The 19,691-nt window shown below is 35.8% G+C and overlaps 2 long non-coding RNA genes across 2 annotated transcripts; both read left to right on the top strand.

Moving 5' to 3' along the window:
• The first annotated feature begins 3,303 nt into the window (after positions 1-3,303).
• On the top strand, positions 3,304-4,118 carry LOC149261737 (uncharacterized). Its single transcript, XR_016248492.1, has 3 exons — positions 3,304-3,446; positions 3,557-3,616; positions 3,719-4,118. It is a non-coding gene; the product is annotated as an uncharacterized LOC149261737 (long non-coding RNA).
• A 6,478-nt stretch (positions 4,119-10,596) lies between these two features.
• LOC149261736 (uncharacterized) lies at positions 10,597-11,732 on the top strand. The gene is made up of 2 exons (XR_016248490.1): positions 10,597-10,998; positions 11,100-11,732. It is a non-coding gene; the product is annotated as an uncharacterized LOC149261736 (long non-coding RNA).
• The last annotated feature ends 7,959 nt before the right edge of the window (positions 11,733-19,691 follow it).

The following is a 19,691-nucleotide window of genomic DNA, read 5'->3' as shown; positions in this document are numbered from 1 at the left end:
GATTTTTAAAATAAAAAATTTAAATTTAAATTTTCTTATATTGTAAATAGATTAGTAAACTACTATTCTTATGAAATTTTATATTTTAGAAATTAAAACTTATAAATTCAAAATAAATTATTGAAGTTACTAAAAAAAACTCATTAAAAAATTTATTCCTGGTTTATTTAAATTAAAACCTCATATGCTTTCATGTTCATTTTATACACAAAAGGGATGCATAAATTTATTTATTTATTTTAATTTTTTTCAGTTTTAGTATTAATTGTAATTATATTTTTTTTTAAATCAGAGAAAAAGGAAAAGCTTGAAAATGGTGTATATTGTTTTTATAATTAAAATTTTGTTATATTCATGTTATTGTTATTATAGTTTTATTTAATTTTGTAAATAAGAGTTTATGGATTTATTTTTATGGAATATTTTAAGATATTCATTACAGTATAAACAAATTAAAGGTTAAATTTTAGTTTTTAATTTTTATCTCTAGATTAGTTGTGCTTTTTTTTCCATTTTAATTAAATCTATTAATTAAAAAATTGTCATATGAGAAAGTGTCATATAAATTGAGCTATAGTTTTTTCAGTATGTGGTATTAATAAGTCAAGGTATTTGGTAATGCTATTTTAACAAAGCCTATTTATAAATTAAAATTCTCCATGGTTAGGAATAGTGTTCCATGTTTTTTTAGACATGTATATATGTTTAACTTATATATTAATTATTATTATATTTAATAATAATATTAATTTAAAATAAAATTATAATTTAGATTTTTTGATGATTTTTTTTTTGCATGTGAAAGTTATTATGAAGTAAGTGTGTTGGTGTTTATTATGAATTGATGCCTATCAGAGTTTATTGACCATTAAATTTATATAGTTACACTACTATTTAGTGACATGGGTGTTTTAGTTTGACCTAATAATAATTATAGCTATAAAAAAAACAAAAAAACAAAAAAAAAAACAAAACAAAAACAAAACAAAAACAAAAACAAAAACAAAACAAAACAAAACTAACATAGAAAAAGAAAGCTGGAGAAATAGAAATATGGAGAATTACTTTTTTTTAAGAAGATACCACATTTTGATTTTGTAAGTATATGGAGAATTACTTTTTTTAAGAAGATACGACATTTTGATTTTGTAAGTATACTTATGTAAATACTTTTGTATATATTTATATTAATTATATTTTATATTATATGTTAAATATATAGAAAATAGAATTTATTCGATTTTAATTATAAAATTTTCTTAAATATTTTATATTATTTTAGTTTAAAAATAAAATAAAACAAAAAAGAATAAGGAGCTTAAAACACAGGAAAACAAAATTTTGGAAAGTACAAGGAGCTTAAAACATACGAAAACAAAATTTTAGAAATAACTATCCTAGACACTAAAAAAAAGTTTTGATTTGCTTTAATTTTTATTATTTTTTAATGATTGTTTTTTATTTGTTTTTTTTATTTGAAACTTTAAAATAATAAAGTAGACAAATTTGAGAATAATATTATAATTAAAAATATAAGATTTAATTTAATTTTTTCACTCTTTGAATTTATGAGAATATTTATACCAAAAGAGTTATTTAAAATATTTTTTTTTTTTAATTTTTATTATTGTGAAATTTTATAAATATATGTAATTTTTCCATTTGGTATATTCTAATTGTTTTTCTTTATAATTATTTAATGTATTTATTTTGAGATAGAGTTTATAGAATTTAATCTACTTATTAATAATTGGGAGAATGTAGAGATTTAACTTATATGAAATATTTTAGAATATTTTTACTAATAGCTATAAATTAAAAAATGAGATTTATATTAAAAGTGATTATGATTTTTTTCTCTTTTAATTAAATTGATTAATTAAAACAAATATAATATGAACATGTATTATGGTTTTTTGCACATGTAATGATAGTAGTAAGCCATTGTATAACAACAAAATCTATTTAGCTATCTTACTAATAAAGTGGAAGTGAATCTCTCTCTCTCTCTCTATATATATATATAAATATATAATTTAGTTAATTTTTATTTTTTTAATATATACAATGTGAGATGTATGATGAAATAAGTGTTTTAATGTTTATAAATATTTATAAAATATCTAATTTAAAAGAGTGTAATCATGTATAGTAAATTCATTTTCAGACTCATTTAATCACACTAAATAAACTAGTTCCATTGCCATTTTCTTTTGAATTCCATGAAAGGAGGTAAATGTTGCTTATATTCTTTGCCTTCATTGAAAATCTTGAAAACAAGAGATGGAATCAAAATCCATTGATTGTACCACTGGTTTTGTAAATTCATGAGACAATTTGTAAATTCATGAGGCAGTGGAGTTGATATGATATGAATGTGAATAAAAGGCATCGGGATCAAAGAGCTGCCAAGGGGAAGATCAAACGCCATGCCTACTTCTTTGTTGTCCTTTCCTCCAACGTTGGTTAGTCAAGGTTTTATGTTGTACATGTTTTTCCAATGGCTGTGTTTTGGGTTTACTACCAACTACATTGTTTTTCTATTATGAGGTTTTATGTTGTACATGTTTTTCCAATGGCTGTGTTTTAGGTTTACTACCAACTACATTATTTCTCTATTATGATTTTTAAGTAATTTCATAATAACTAACAACTATAACTTTAGGGTTAGGATTTTCATTTCAAATTTTCAAATTTCTGAATAAATACACCAGAAACAACCTTCACATTAATAAATAAAGCTATGCTTAGCTTCTTTCTTTTTCTTTTTCGGGATGATTAAAATAACATATGAAAACATTTAAAGAATGGTCAATCTATGTCACACATCTGCTAATGTCAAAGACCATAAACAAAAATTTTACTTTATCGAACTCTCATCTATCACATGTATACCCAATTCAAATGCATTTTAAACATATACATGGGTTCTTGATTTGTAAATCATTGGTTCAGAGTTTACATAAACGGTTAAATATATTTTTCATGATATTCATTTATTTTAACCCGAGAGGGTCACTGTACAGAGTTTTATTGTGGATATTACATTACTTTTAAATTAAAAACAGTGACACTTGTCCTGCCACGAGGAACTCTTGCTTACTACTTACAATGCTGTCATGTCGAGCTGCTCCCGGGCGTCCTTCTCGCCTTAATGCGAGAGGTTGCATTGATCTGGGTTACTGTGCTCACCCGCGATTTGTTTTTATGGTGGTACTGCAATATTTCCCTTTCGGGATTTTCACCTAGATCTACGGTTTCTATTCGAGCCCAAAATCCAACGATGGAGTTGAGCCCTCCAAACCATTTGCTTCCGGGTCGAAGGTTTCTGAATCTCATTTCTCCGTTGAACGCTGGGGTAAGTGCATTGGATGAGGGAGCTCGTCTCCTCCTCTGTTCCTCTATCCGAACGATTTTTCTGGTGTCTTATGGCGCACTGAACACTGGTACAGGTTTTCTTTTAACTCTTACAAGTCCTTGGCTCAATTCTGAGTTTAAACTGTTACATTGCATGCTGAAAACTACGCTCCATTGTTTTTATTGTTTTGATTAACAGGTCTACCCTCCAGGCCTGCCATCAATTCCAGCAACGACTTCCTCAGGCCAGCCTAACCAGGTAATTTTCTATCATTGCTCTTGTTCCTTTGATGTGAGCGATACACATTTGGTTATATGGCTGAGTGAATGCGCATGTTGGGCCTGCGTGTGACATGTTCAGGAGGCATGGGTGGTGGCGGTCGGATGGGGCACACTCCAGGTTCTAACTCGTGGCGGTCTCTGGGTAATACTGCCCTAAGGTTCATGCTCGTTGTATGGAAGTTATCACTCTAATTTTGCCTTTAAATTCTTTTTAAAACCGTCGAGAAACATGTCTATGGATTTGATTTTTCGTTCTTAGCCCTCTCGGCTCATGCCTGTAATTTTAATTTGCTGGCCTCCTCGGCCCTTTGGTCTAGAATTTATAAGGGTTTTTAATGGCCTTTGGCCGTCAGATAATAATCTTGCTACGAGGGTTTTTCTCAGTAGGGTTTTTAAGGAGGGTTCGAGCCCTACCACCCTAGACTTAGTCCGGCAGTTGATTATAAATCATTCATTGTTAATGCAATTATCTCGCGGATTTCTTATGGTTAGAGGAGATATGACCTCCTCTGCACAGTTTTTTTTTTTTATGGATGTATAACTATTTTTGAGTTCTGTCGTGCATAACTTCAAGCCCCACTTGAAACTATAATGTATACATTAATTAAGTTTAAAAATGGAAGTCTTGTTCTAAAGGTTTCGACATTTCTCCTACTTTGTATGGATTACAAAAAGCTTTCCTTTCATACTAGTTTGAATATTGTGAAGTTAATGTTATTTAAAGAATCAACGCTTTCGATTGTATGGGTAGTTTTATGATTGTAAATATTTCTTTCTGAATGCAAAACAAATTTTTGTTTAGTTCTTTACATTTCTACTCCTATATGTCTCACATACATGACACTTGTGAAATTTACCTCTCATGGTGTTTTTTGACTTGAATGGCTCTTCTCCTATTACCTCTCATATATTTACTTGAACTATAAATTAAGCTAGGCAAAATAATATTGTCATGGTCAAGTTTGTTTTTTTTCTTCATTTTGAACCCTTGATATTACAAGAGAAGGAAATATTGTCCTATCATAAAATTCTGTTTTCGCAAGATTTCCTTACTTATATTCCTGTACATTATATAACACATTGTTTGCTACCTGGTTCTTTAAGATTGTTCTCGACAATCTAAATTACAAGAAGTATGATAAATAAGAATATCGTTTATGTACTAATTCTAATAAAAGAAAGAAAACTTAATTTATAGAGATTGATATCTACATTAATTCATATATCGAATTATCTAACACTTTAAAGAAATCTATCTAGCACAGAATAATTTTTATTTACTTATCTGGACTATCTTTCTCCGGATTATTCCATACCAGAATTAACTTCTGGTTTTTGCTCTTCCTCCCAACCTTGAGACTATTAATCCAACAGTCTCCCCCTCGAGTTGTTTCCTGTAAAACTCAGGAACTTCTGCTATGAGGACTTTCAATCCTTAGTGCTATCTGGTCCTAACTAGACTTAGCCATTTCACACTGCCTGACCCTTCAGCAGATCTCAGGTTCCCTTGACCCTCTTGATCCTTGGAATAAATCTTTTTAGAAATCATTTTCTATAGGTAACTATTTCTCAATTGATTCTTGAGTAAAAAAAATATATTTACGAACAACTGTATGTTTTTATTACAGTATAACAAAAATACTCAAAATAGTAACTTTTCTAAATAACATCAAAATAGTTTGTTTGTTTCGTAGTAAAAATAAAATATTGACAAGATTTGGGGATACCACATCTTCCCCCCAAGATGTAACATCATCTTGATGTTATCCTTATAAAACAATCCCAGAAAGGTTTCCTTCATAACTTGCTCATCCTCCCAAGTGGCCTCGTCAGGGCCAAAGTGTTGCCATTGCACTTTAACCTAGGTGATAGCTTGTTTCCATAGCATTACTTCTCTCTACTCGAGTATACCCTGAGGTTCAACCAAGAACTCGCCTTCTGGTTTGACCTACACATATCAACAACAATACTAATTATTATTTAATTTTGTTTTTAATAAACTCATAATAAGAGAAATTTCCACAAAAATCTTACCTGAATGTCTTGCCAATTGATAACGTGTTTAGGGTCATAAATGTATTTCTTAAGTAAAGAAACATGAAAGACATTGTGCACACGAATATGGTTGGGTAAGGCCAGCTGATAAGCTACTGGTCCGATTTGAGCTAAAATTTGGAAGGGCCCACAAAACTGGGGTGCTAATTTAGCACATCTGGTCCATTACAAGGTGCTCTTCTTTGCTCGAACTCTAATATAAACATGGTCTCACACTTGGAATTCCCAGAAACTTCGCTTCTGATCAAAAAATTTCTTTTGTTGGCATTAGAGGCTTTCATATTAGATCCAACCTCTTTCACCATTCGCTCCATTTCCTCCAACATATTGGGTCCTAGCATCAACTTGTCTTCTGGTCCACTCCAACTTAGGGGTGTCCTGCATTTTCGGCCATACAACACTTCAAAAGGGCTCATCTTTAATGATGTATGGTACCCGTTGTTATAGGAAAATTCTACCAAGTGTAGGTAGTCCTCCCATTTTGATGGTTGTTGCATTACATAAGTTCATAACATATCTTCAACTACCTGATTCACTCGCTCTGTTTGTCCATCTGTTTGAGGGTGGTAGGTGGTGCTAAAGTGTAGCTGAGTACCCAATCCTTCAAAAAGAGCCTTCCAAAAGGCAGATGTGAATTTCACATCACGGTCAGAGATAATCATCTTGGGGATCCCATGCAATTTAAAAATATTTTGCATAAAAATATTAGCAATCTGCACTGCTTTATAAGTCGACTAAACTAGTATGAAATGGGCATATTTGCTCAGTTTGTCTACCACCACCATAATGGAGTCATTTTGCTTCCTGGTCCTTGGTAATCCGGTAATGAAATCGATGGATATGGTTTCCCATTTCCATTCCAGAATCGGCAGAGGGTGAAGTAATCCTGTTGGGTGTTGGTGCTCAACTTTTATTTGTTGACATTCCAGGCATCTGGATAAGTATTCTGCTACTTCCTTCTTCATACCAGGCCAGAAAAATTCTTTTCTTAAAGCAGAAATCATTTTCTGGTATCCTAGGTGGCCTGCATAAGGACTCTTATGAAATTCATCCAAGATTAAATCCTTAAGTTGTTTTTGGTTAGGTACATATAGTCTTTTCTTATACACCAACAATTCATCAGAATTTACCTCATATCCTGCTTCTTGTTCATGGTTGTTCGAGGTCCTTGCTTGCTGCCATATTTTCTTGTATGCTAAATCTTGCACTGTGCATTCATGGATCTGCTCATGAAAGGTTGTTCGAGATTCACTGTAAGAAATTTCATATAAACAATGCACTTTGCGGCTCAAAGCGTCCGCAACCCGATTTTCTTTACCCTTTAAATGTTTTATTTCAAAATCGAATTCACTTAGGAAATCTGCCCATCGAGCTTGTCTTGCATTTAAAGTGGGTTGCCTGAAATAGTTTGTTAGACTATGATGGTCAATCATTAGTAGGAATTTCTTACCCATTAGATAATGTCGCCACATTTTTAAGGCATGAATCACTGTTGTCAGTTCCAAATCATATGCCGAATATTTTTGTTCATATTCTTTAAGCTTTCTTGATTCATAAGCCACCACCCTGCCTTCTTGCATTAGTACACCGCCAACACCCTCCTTGCTAGCATCCGTACAAACTACGTATTCTTTATTGGGATCAACAATGCTCAAAATGGGTGCAGTGGTCAGTAAATGTTTGAGCTGATCAAAGCTTTGCTGACAGTTGGGGGTCCATCTAAAAGTTTTCCCTTTTTTCTGAAGAGAGGTAATAGGATATGCCACTCTAGAGAAACCTTCCACAAAACATCTATAATATCCGGCTAGACCCATAAAGGATCTTATGTCAGCTACATCCTTTGGTACTGGCCATTCCATGATGGTTCTTATTTTCTCTGGGTCTACCGCGATTCCATCCTTGGTGATGACGTGTCCCAGGTACTGGATTTTCTCCTTAAAGAAGTCACACTTGCTATATTTGGCATACAATTGGTGTTCTCTTAGGGTTTGAAGAACAACACGAAGGTGCTCCTTATGTTCTTCTATGCTCCTAGAGTATATCAATATGTCATCTATAAAGATTAATACGAACTTGTCTAAGTATTGATGAAAAATATTGTTCATGAGACACATGAATGTCACTGGGGCATTAGTCAATCCAAAAGGCAAAACTACGAACTCGTAATGTCCATAACGAGTCCTGAAAGTTGTCTTTGCTATATCCTCCTCTTTTATTCGGATCTGATGATACCCAGAATGGAGGTCGATTTTTGAGAAAACAGTTTCTCCCTTGACTTGGTCAAACAGCTCATCAATACGGGGCAGAGGGTACTTATTCTTAATGGTCAGCTTGTTTAACTGACAGTAATCCATGCACATATGCAGGGTTCCGTCCTTTTTCTTCACAAAGAGAACTGGGGCTCCCCAAGGGATACACTCAGTCGAATATATTTTTTATCTAGCAGCTCTTGTAACTGCATTTTTAATTCAGTCAGCTCTGGAATGCTCATGCGGTACGGGGCTCAGGAGACTGGAGCAACTCTCGGAATCAACTCAATGGTAAAGTCAATGTCTCTTTTTGGGGGTAGACCCGGGATTTCCTCAGGAAATACATCTGGGAAATTTTGTACCACTGGTATGTTTTCAAAGGAGTCAGACTTATCCTTGGAATCAGTAATTCCTACTTGTATTACATAAATCTGGCATCCCTTCCTAATGCATTTTGCTAACTGGGAAGTTGTTATAAGTCTTATCTGCAGGGGTTTTTGAATACCTTGTATTTCTTTTCTTTCTCCTTTCTCATCTTGATAATTGATAGTTTTAGTTTTACAGTTAATAAGAGACCAATGTTTTTCCAACCAGTCCATGCCTATAAGAATATCATAGGACCTTAATAGTAATATGTTCAAATCTACTATAATAGACTAATTAGCTATCATTAAAGGGAAATTATCTATTTTAGCCAAGACTCTTCTTTTGGCCCCTGTGGCTAGTTGTACTAACCAGGGATGTTTAAATTTAGCAATGTGTAATTTACATTGTTCCACAATCTTGGGGCTGATATAACTTAAAGTAGCCCCAGGATCAATTAAAATGGAAACAGGGCAGTCAAAAATTTTACCTTCAAATTCAACCATGGTTGGCTGAAATTTTGCTTGATGGTCTTCAAGAGTAGCATTAATCTTAGAAGGGCTTTTTGCTATCTCCCCCACTATAGATGCTTCTTGTATCTGTGAAATTTGATCGGCTCCCCTACGTTTTGGGCAGTTTTTAACGTAATGAGGGCCTCCACATCCCCAACATTGTACTGATGGTCTATTGGTTGTCTTAGCTTCAGTTCTACCAACTTGTTCATTCATTCTTGTTTCACCAGGTACTTTAAATCGAGGCTGACTCTTATTTGCATTTTTGTTGGCCTGTCCTTTAAATACTCCTTTGTTGCCTGGACCCTTATTTCCCTTGTAATTGGAAACAAATTTACTCCCCTTTTTATCAGTCCACCTTTTGCTCGGGTCCCCCTTTGGTTTGTTCTGCTGGTAACAAATGTGAGCTTTACAAATGACCTCATCCATGGTTTTCAGATTGTCAAACTCCAGTCATTCTTTCATGAACAGCGGAAGACTACTGATAAACCGTTGCACCTTTTCTTTTTCCTCGCATATGTAAGGAACATACCGAAGTAATGATGTGAATTTGGTTATAAATTCGTCCATGGTCATTTGGCCTAATCAGAGATCATGGAACTCCTTTGCCTTCGTTGTAAAACCTCTCTGTTAGATATCTTTCCTTAAAATATCTTTGAAACTTTTCCCAGGTGATACTTTGTTCGCTAACTCCGCATACTGTCTTTACTTCCTCCCACCACAATGTAGTATTCCCTTGTAACTGGAAAATGGCCAAGCATGCCTTCATATTATGATAGTATTCATATAGCTGGAATTATTTATTCATGTTGATGAGCCATGCTTCTGTCGTTTCTTCATGTTCCCCATCGAAGAGAGGAGGCTTAATTTTCCAGAACTCCCCTTGAAGTTTCATTTTCTGTCTTTTCAGTATATTGTGGTTGGACACATTATCTGATTCTTCTTCGTGATTCCCTTCTCCCCCCTTTGTTTCCACATTTTTAGTCCAAAATTCTTGTTCCCCTGTCATATTCTCACGTTCTGGGCTAGGAACTAGTGGTTGGTGGCTTTGTCTATCTGATAAGCTCTTCATGATTTTCTCTTGTTCCTGCATCAATCTCTCATTGTCTGCTCGCAATCGAGCCATTTCATCTTTTAATTCTTGTATTGTTACTATAATATCTAGATTGGTATTTCTGGGTTCGTCGCCCAACTGCACCCACACTTCAGGGTTGCCCTCTTGAAATGTTGCGGGTCCGGTTCCTATTACGGACCTATGAGGTAGACTTCCAGTTCTCCTCATACTTTCAGCTTCCTTTTTCCTATGTGCATATTATAGAGTATTGTTATTACTGAATTTCGAGAGGTCTCAGTTTAGCAACCTGAGTCGCTCTGATACCATATGTCACACATCTTCTAGTGTCAAAAACCATAAACAAAAATTTTACTTTATTGAACTCTCGTTTATAACATGTATACCCAATTTAAATACATTTTAAACATATACATGGGTTCTTGATTTGTAAATGATTGGTTCAGAGTTTACATACACGGTTAAATATATTTTTCACGATATTCATTTCTTTTAACCTGAGAGGGTCACTGTACAGACCTTTATTATGTATATTACATTTATTTTAAATTAAAAACAGCGACACTTGTCCTGCCACGAGGAACTCTTGCTTACTACTTACACTGTTGTCATGTCGAGCTGCTCCCGGGTGTCCTTCTCGCCTTAATGCCTGAGGTTGCATTGATCTGGGCGACTGTGCTCACCTACGATTTGTTTTTATGGCAGTACTGCAACATTTCCCTTTCGGGATTTTCACCTAGATCTACGGTTTCTATTTGAGCCTGAAATCCAACGATTGAGCTTAGCCGTCCAAACCATTTACTTCCGGGTCGAAGGTTTCTGAATCTCATTTCTCCGTTGAAGGCTAGGGTAAGTGCATTGGATGAGGGAGCTCGTCTCCTCCTCTGTTACTCTATCCGAAAGGGTTGCCTGGTGTCTTATGGCACACTGAACATTGGTACAGGTTTTCTTCTAACTCTTACAAGTCCTTGGCTCGATTCTGAGTTTAAATTGTTACATTGCATGCTGGAAACTACGCTCTATTGTTTTTACTATTTTTGATTAACAGGTCTTCCCTCCAGGTCCGTCATCAATTCCAACAACAACTTCCTCAGGCCATCCTAACCAGGTAATATTCTATCACGATTCATGTTCCTTTGATGTGAATGATACACATTTGGTTATATGGTTGAGTGAATGCTCATGTCGGGCATGTGTTTATTGTGATAGGTTCAGGAGGCATGGGTGGTGGCAGTTGGATGGGGCACACTCCAGGTTCTAACTTGCGGCGGTCTTCGGGTAATACTACCCTAAGGTTCATGCTCATTGTATGGAAATTATCGCTCTGATTTTTCCTTTAAATTCTTTTGAAAACTGTCAAGAAACATGCCTTTGGATTCGATTTTTCATTCTTAGCCCTCTCAACTCATGCCTGTAATTTTAATTTGTTGGCCTCCTCGGCCCTTTGGTCTAGAATTTATAAGGGTTTTTAATGGCCTCAGGGCGTCAGATAATAATCTTGCTATGAGGGTTTTGCTCAGTAGGGTTTTTAAGGACGGTTCGAGCTCTACCACCCTAGACTCAGTCCGACAGTTGATTATAAATCATTCAGTGTTAATGCAATTATCTTGCGGATTTGTTACTCTGTTTTCTTAGATCTAATCTTATGGTTAGAGGAGATATGACCTACTCTGCACAGTTTTTTTATGAATGTATAACTATTTTTGAGTTCTGTCGTGCATAACTTCAAGCCCCGCCTGAGACCATAATGTATACATTAATTAAGTTGAAAAATGGGAGTCTTGTTCTATAGGTTTCGACATTTCTCCTACTTTGTATGGATTACAAAAAGCTTGCCTTTCATACTTTGTTTGAGTATTGTGAGGTTAATGATGTTTAAAGAATCGACACTTTTGGTTGTCTAGGTAGTTTTATCACTGTAAATCTTTATTTCTGAATGCAAAACAAATTCTTGTTTAGTTCTTTACAGTTCTACTCCTGTATGTCTCATAATACATGACATTTGTGAAATTTACCTTTCGTGGCGATTTTTGACTTGAATGGCTCTTCTTCTATTGCCTCTCGTATATTTACTTTAACTATAAATTAAACTAGGTCAAATAATGTTGTAATGGTCCAGTGTGTTTTTTTTCTTCATTTCTAACCCTTGATATTACAAGAGAAGGAAATATTGTCCTATCATAAAATTCTGTTTTCGCAAGATTTGCTTACTTTTATTCTTGTACATTATATAACACAAGTGTTTGCTACCCAGTTCTTTAAGATTGTTTAAGCATATTGTTTATGTATTGATTATGGTAAAAGAAAGAAAACTTAATTGTCAAAGATTGATATCTACATTAATTCATATATCGAATTTTTTAACGCTTTAAAGAAACTATCTAGCACAGAATAATTTTTATTTACTTATTTGGACTCTCTTTCTCCAGATTTTTCCATACCAGAATTAACTTCTGGTTTTTGCTCTTCCAAGAGTCTCCCCCTGGAGTTGTTTCTTGTAAAACTTAGGAACTTCTTCTATGAGGAATTTCAATCCTTAGTGCTATCTGGTCCTAACCAGACTTAGCCATTTCACAATGCCTAGCACTTCAGCACAGTGCATCCTTCCTCCAAATCTCAAGTTCCCCTAACCCTCTTGATCCTTGGAATAAATCTTTTTAGAAATCAGTTTCGACAAATAACTATTCCTCAACTAATTCTCGAGTAAAAAAAGATATTTACAAACAACTGTATTTTTTATTACAGTATAACAAAAATACTCAAAATAATAACTTTTCTAAATAAAATCAAATAGTTTGTTTGTTCTGTAGTTAAAATAAAATATTAACCAGATTTGGGGATATCACAATCTAAACGTTTGAAAAGCGGGAATTTACCTTTAAATGGTTCACGACTTTATTCGCTGCTGCTCAAGGTTGTTATGAGGATACAACTCAAATCCTAACTTGCTTTTCGAAAGATACATTGCTGAGCGTAATGAATTATAGAAAAAGGCATAATCCAAAAGGCCTATTCCAACCGACATTTGCTCACTGCAGAGGATGAAAATAATATTGTAAGCATAAAATATCTTTTTTTTTCTCTCAGAAACACCACAAAAATTAACATGAAACATGAAACATAAAAATCATGTCACACTTTCCATTAGTCAAATAAACACTACATAATTTGTTTTTAACATGTTGGATTACTGAAAACAGTGCACTGAACTTATCTCGATTACTGATTCTCTTCTGCTTGTCGACGTGGCTCTTTCTTACTGTCTCTGTTTACATCCAACATTCTTATGACCATAGCCATGGGCATAGCATATATCTGCCTACAATACCTGCGCAATCAAATGCAGAGAAGGAAAGGACCAACAGTACAGAAGAAAAAAAGTTTCTTTAAAAAACTCTCATGTTTCAGTTATACACTTGCACATCCAGTGAGACTTTTTTTCTGGTAGTAGAAAATTTAGACGAGCAAACGTTGGCCCATGCAAATCCCGTTTTGACAAGGATCGGGTCAAAAAACCACGTAAACCCAATCATACACTTGCACATCCAGTGAGACTTTTTTTCTGGGAGCAGAAAATCTAGACTAGCGCACGTAGGCCCATGCAAATTCCGTTTTGACAAGGATCGTGTCAGAAAACCACTTAAACCCAATCCTAATCTCCTTTGCGGTCTCTACAGGGAAAGGGTCAGAAAACCACATAGACACAATCATAATCTCCTTTGCGGTCTCTACAAGGAAAGGGAATAGAAGGAGGAGCCACATGGATGATGGATAGTACAAGAGAAGGTCATTGTTATATTGAAAATGGAGGCTAAGGGCTGGGAGTGTAACTATCAGGACTGGATCCAAGAGATCTTGAATCTCTTTGTTCTTTGTAACTCATACTTTGTCCCATTCTCCTCCCAATTAATGTCAGTGCATTGTTCTTAAACCTTGGAAAGGGATTTTTTTCTCCGGTTTAAATATGTTATATTGTTCTAGTGTCACTCATTTTGTCTTAGCATTTGCATTTTCTGGCAGAGTTTCCCATTAGTTTTTGCTTTGTTGAACCATTTTGATGTGTATGCAAGAGTTTAATGGTTATGATTGTATCAATATGGCTGTAAATTTCACAAAGAAATGAAAGTTCAAATTTTCACGATAAAATTACCATTTTTTTGAAAAAAACATTGATAAAAACTCCACTGAACTTTGTTGTAGTCCATTGGAAAATCTTGTTTTCTCATCGAAAACAATTTTATTTCAGCCATCATAGGATTCAAATAATTGGTGAATGGCAATCTGATTTCAAAGCTTGTTAAGAACTGTAGATGTGAATAACAGTAGGTTTCAAAACGCAAAACGAGAGAATGATTCACTACAACAATAACAATACAATGAAAATTGTGGATCACTCTATGGTTCTGCATTTCAAATTCTAATCACAAAAAATTACACACAATAATAGATTGGTTGAATTACCACTAGATCCATATGCAAATACAATAAGGTATTGGGTTTAAAAGTGTAACAACTTGCGAGAATTATTTGTTAATAATGATTAAGATTTAGCATTTTTCACAATAAAACTAGTTGAAGAAATGACCAAATTATGGGGAATATTCTCCTGGAGCAGATTTGTATTCCCTGCATTGAGATACCAAAGTAAGCCAGATCAATGAAATATTTCACACACATAATTATACTTCATAAATTAAATTTATGATTGATGAAGTTCAATGGTATACAAAATGGCTCACACACAAAAGGCTTAAAGCACCTTTCGACTAATTGGGGAGTGTTTTGTGCATCATTTGATGGATTTCATCCAACTTGTTAATGTTCAAAACTTTCTGAATAATTTACTATATGGCATAACATAATTTTGAGTTAATTGGATGTTTGTTTGTGTTGAGTTGAGTAGTGAAAGCATAATCTACAAATAAATTTTAATTGGAAAAAATAATGGCAAATAAACAAGATAACGGAATAATCAAACACAAAGATTGACCTAGTGCTTTACATGGTAAAATCCTCCTTGTAAGAAAAACATCAACGGGGCAATGATAATCGATATTCTTATTATTCAAGGGAGATTTAAAACAACCAACTCACATGCATACATTATCCAAGCATTCAACCCACTCTCCATCTGTTTTTGTGTTCTTATTGCCTCTACAGGCTTACATGGATAAATAGTAACTTGTCAGAGTTTTTTTCTAAATCCGTCCACATATTTTAAAGAAGTTACATAAGATTTTTTTACATAAAACAAAAAAAGTCCCTTTTATATGTCTTTGCCAAAAATTTAGATTAGGAAAAACAACCCAAACCAAAGGAACCAATTTTAGCTATTTTTTCCGAGGAAAAAATCAAAACTTTTTATTAAGAACTATAAAAAGTTTTACAAGCAATAAAAGTCTTAAGCCATCACTGGTGGCTCAGAAATTTGCTGTTCTACTCAACATAAAGGAGCTGTTCTACTGTTCTTTGGAGTAGGAACCTGTACAAGCTTCCTCCCAATGGAGGCATCGTGTAAACCATGGAGCATGAAAACAAAAACATAAACTGGGGTCTCCTTCAACGGAAGGAAAACAACCCCATACATCAAAAAAATAATATATGTTTTATAGCCCGGAGAAGATACCATAGGAAAGTATATGTCTGAGACTGTATGCTGTGTCAAAAAAGAAACTGAAACAAAACTAAGTAAAGAAAGCTGGACAATACATATATATACAGAAACTATATATATCCGCTACAAAACTGCTGTCAAAAAAGAGGAAGAAATACTGTGGTCAATGAGACTGTGCATAAGGAGGCATATTTGATATGACTCACTGCCCCTGTCTGATCTCTTCTATGGTCCAACTGCCCATATCCTGTTGTAAACCAGCCTTAGATCGCTGGTCTGCTTCCTCATTCCTGTCCCTGTAAATGTGGCATATAGAAAAAATATTAAAAGATGCCTTTAATAAAGAAATTTCTTCCACAAGAGTCCTCAATATCTGATTTTGACAAGATGCCTTTCCATTGACCCAATTTATGACATTTAGAGAATCCCCAAAAATCTGGATCGTGTTTATGTTTCTGTGAAGAAGCCAGCATAAGAGGTAGCGCAGAGCAGATAATTCAGCATAGTTATTAGTGCCTGTACCCAGCCCAACAGAAGCTTTTAATGAGTGTTCCGGATTGATATGAATACACAGGCCAGCTCCAGCCCTATTGTTTTGTGAAGCCCCATCAAAGAAGCCACAAGGGATGCCTTCCTGAATGTTGATTTGATTTTGATTTGGTTTAGGATTTTTAGACTCAGGGGGCGGTAAAGCAGTGTATATGGCAGCTATATTAATGGCAATGACGGAAGAAGGGGTGTCCTTATCTTGGAAAGTGCTTTTATTCCTGGCAAGCCATATTCCCCAGCAAAAAATCAGAGGCAAATTTCTCAAGTTTCCCTTCGGAAAGTCTTGCCACCATTTCCTCCATGCTGTCTCCAATGAATCATGCCCCCACTGAGCTTTTATCTTGAGCAACACAGTGACCTCCTCCCAGATCTGTCTTGTGACAGCACAAGTTATGAAGAGATGATTAATGGATTCTTCTTCTGACTTGCACAGGGGGCATCTACCAGGCCCAACTAAGAACCTTGCCTGTAAAATTTCCCATGTTGGGACCTTCCTTTTTAAGATACACCAGAGAAAAAGCCTGGCCTTTGCTGGGCTTTTGAGTTTCCAAATATTTTTGGCCCACCAATCCGGATCTCCCCAGCCTTTCTTTCCCATTAAGAAGAGATATCCATCTTTTGGTGAGTATTCCCCTGATTTACTCTGAGTCCACATCAAGCAGTCAGGTTCATCTTTTATCCTGACATTTGAGCGTTGTAATTCTTTGATGAAACCCTCCCACTCAGCCTTCCATCTGGCATTTATCCCCAGATCGACATCATCCTTCCAAGCATGTCCCCAAATAGTAGACTGTCCGACCTTCTCCACCTGATTTAAAGCTGTAATACCTTTACTATCCAAATGTCTGAGAAGCCCTGGTGATAAGGCAAAATCCTCATTGCATCCTACCCATGGATCTCTGCCAATCCTGACCAGTCTTCCATCTCCAACTTTCCAAGCTAATCCTTGTTCGATCACAGAGAAGGCTTCCACCGTGGCCTTCCATATGGCTGATATATTTTTTATCTTCTTGTTTTGACTCCGAATCCATTCTTCCATAGGGATGGGGTCGATGTACTTCCTTTTCACCACTCTTGTCCATAGATTTTCCATAGTTATTAGCCTCCAACCGGATTTTGCAGCTAAAGAGAGGCTGAAGTCGGGGAGTCTTTTAATGCCCCATCCTCCCCATTCTTTTGGTCTGGCCACTTTGTCCCAGGCTACCCAAGGTAACACTGAGGACTCCTTTGAGCCAGCCCATAAAAATCTACAGCAAATTTTCCTGATTTTCTCCAGCACACCTTTGGGTATCCAAGTCAGGGCGGCCCAGTAAACCGGAATGGCTAGAAGAACTGATTTAATAAGAGTCAGCCTCCCAGCTCTGGATAACCATCTGAAGCTCCAATGTGATATTCTGGCTTCAATCTTAGCAATGAGCCAGTTCCAGTCCTCTTTTTTGTAGCCTGCTGGCTTTAACCAGAAACCCAAGTATTTGAAAGGAATATCCAGGGAATGTATGGGGAAAGGGAATAAATTAGCCAGACTATTCCTTTCCCTTCTTTCAAAATCTGCCACACATGCTTGGGACTTTCTTGAGTTTATCTGCATTCCAGTGGCTTTTAAGAAGAGATCAAAAATGCATTTTAACTCCTTTAGTTCACCGGAGGAGCCATTAGTGAAAATCAAAATGTCATCAACAAAAAGAAGGTGAGTGATGAAGAGATTGATTGCTACCTCGATACCCTTTACCTTCTCCGCTCTTCTGGCTTTATGAATCAGTCTGCTTAGCCCTTCTGCCACAAGAAGAAACAGAAGAGGGGATAGAGGGCAGCCTTGCCTGAGCCCCCTCTGACTGTTGAAAAAAGAGGAGGCTGCACCGTTTACCAGAACTGCAAAGCTAACATTTTTGATGCACCCCATGATCCAGCTAATAAAGGAATAGCTGAAACCTAGTTGTGTCAGCAACATCCGCAAATAGAGCCAGCTGATCCGATCATATGCTTTTGATAAGTCAATTTTGAGCACAACCCCCTTCTTTTTCTTCAATCTGATACTATGTATAACCTCCTGGGCTACACCAATGGCTTCATGAATTTGTCTTCCATCCAGGAAGCCAAATTGTTCCATCGATATGTTTTGAGACAGGATTGGAGCTAATCTGAGGGCAATAACCTTTGCTATAATCTTGTAGATGCAGTTACACAAGGATATTGGTCTGAAGTCTTCAAAACTTTCCGGATCATCCTTCTTCGGAATAAGAGCAATAAAAGTTGAGTTGAAAGGTCTATAGACTTCTCCTCTCTGTCTCAACTCTTCAACTACTTCAGTAATTTCGGTTCCTAATTGATCATAAAAATGGAGAAACAGTTCTATAGTCCAGCCATCTGGGCCTGGGCTCTTATCCTTGCCCATGAGCTTCATAGCTGCTTCAACCTCCTCCTTTGAGACCGGGATTGACAGATCTTCTGCTTCATCAACCTCAATGAACCTAAGAAAGCTTTGCACCGTTTGGAAAACTTCTGCAATAGTAGCCTCCCCAGAATCTGAGAAAATATTCTGAAAATGTCTTTTTCCTAACCCAGAAATCTCTGGGAAGCAATTAACAACCCTCCCTTCTTCGTCTTTAAGTCGCCAGATAGTATTTGCAGCTTTCCTACCTTTTGCAAAGTTATGAAAAAACCTAGTATTCTCATCCCCAGATTTTAACCAGACTGCCCTACTTTTTATCCTCCATTCTTCTTCCTTATCCAAAAGGATTTTATTTTGCTGCTTCTCCAAATGGAGGATTCTGTCTTTGGAGGACTGTGAAAAATAACCATCTACCTCCATACTTTCCAACTGCTCCAATTCCTCCCTAATTTTAGCCATCTCCTCATTTTGTTTCAGTTTTCTTTCCTTTGCCCAGGAGATTGTGGCTTTCTTCAGTCTTTTGAGGTTCTCCATGAACAAAAAACCTTTATCCTCATCTGTATTATGAGCAGGATGAATCCATGTAGCATTAAACAGATTGCAGTATGTGGGGTCTTGGAGCCAAGCAGGATTGAACTTAAAAGGGGCAGGTGGCTTGGGAGGAGGGAGGGAAAGGTCTAGAAAAACAGGGAAATGATCCGAGTTTCCTCTTTCCTCAACCCACTGTCTGAGCATGGGAATTTTGGTTAACAAAGACTCAGCTACCAAGAAGCGGTCAAGTCTTTTAGCAATACGATCTTCACCAATTCTTTGGTTTCTCCAAGAAGGCTTTAGTTTGATCGGAGAAGGATCTGTGAAGTTATTATTCGAGATGAGGTTAAGGAAGAAATCTGAAAGAGGGTCTTCTCTAGCAGATGGACCCCAAGCTTCAGCTCTGCTTATGGAAAAATTTAAATCACCACCCATAATCAACGATGGGGTCTTCATCACCGATTTCGACATCAGATCTTCCCAGAAAGATTCCCTGCCCTGACAAGGCCCATAGACATTTACTAAAGAGATAGGGAAAGAGAAATCTGGGGAGATAACCTCCATGCCCATAACATTTTTCATCCCCCATTGGTTTATAACTTTTCCCGTCCTTCTTTGATTCCAATAGCAATGCCCCCCGAGTGACCAGTGGAGTCTACAGCAGAAAAGATCCACCCAGGCAGAAGAGTTTTTAGCATGGCTTCAATCTCAAGGGCCC

Source organism: Pinus tabuliformis, chromosome 6 (assembly GCF_031772625.1).
Source record: "Pinus tabuliformis cultivar Carrire ecotype Pingquan chromosome 6, CPIR1, whole genome shotgun sequence".
NCBI classification, from domain to species: Eukaryota; Viridiplantae; Streptophyta; class Pinopsida; order Pinales; family Pinaceae; genus Pinus; species Pinus tabuliformis.
This window is presented reverse-complemented; position numbering and strand designations above follow the sequence as displayed.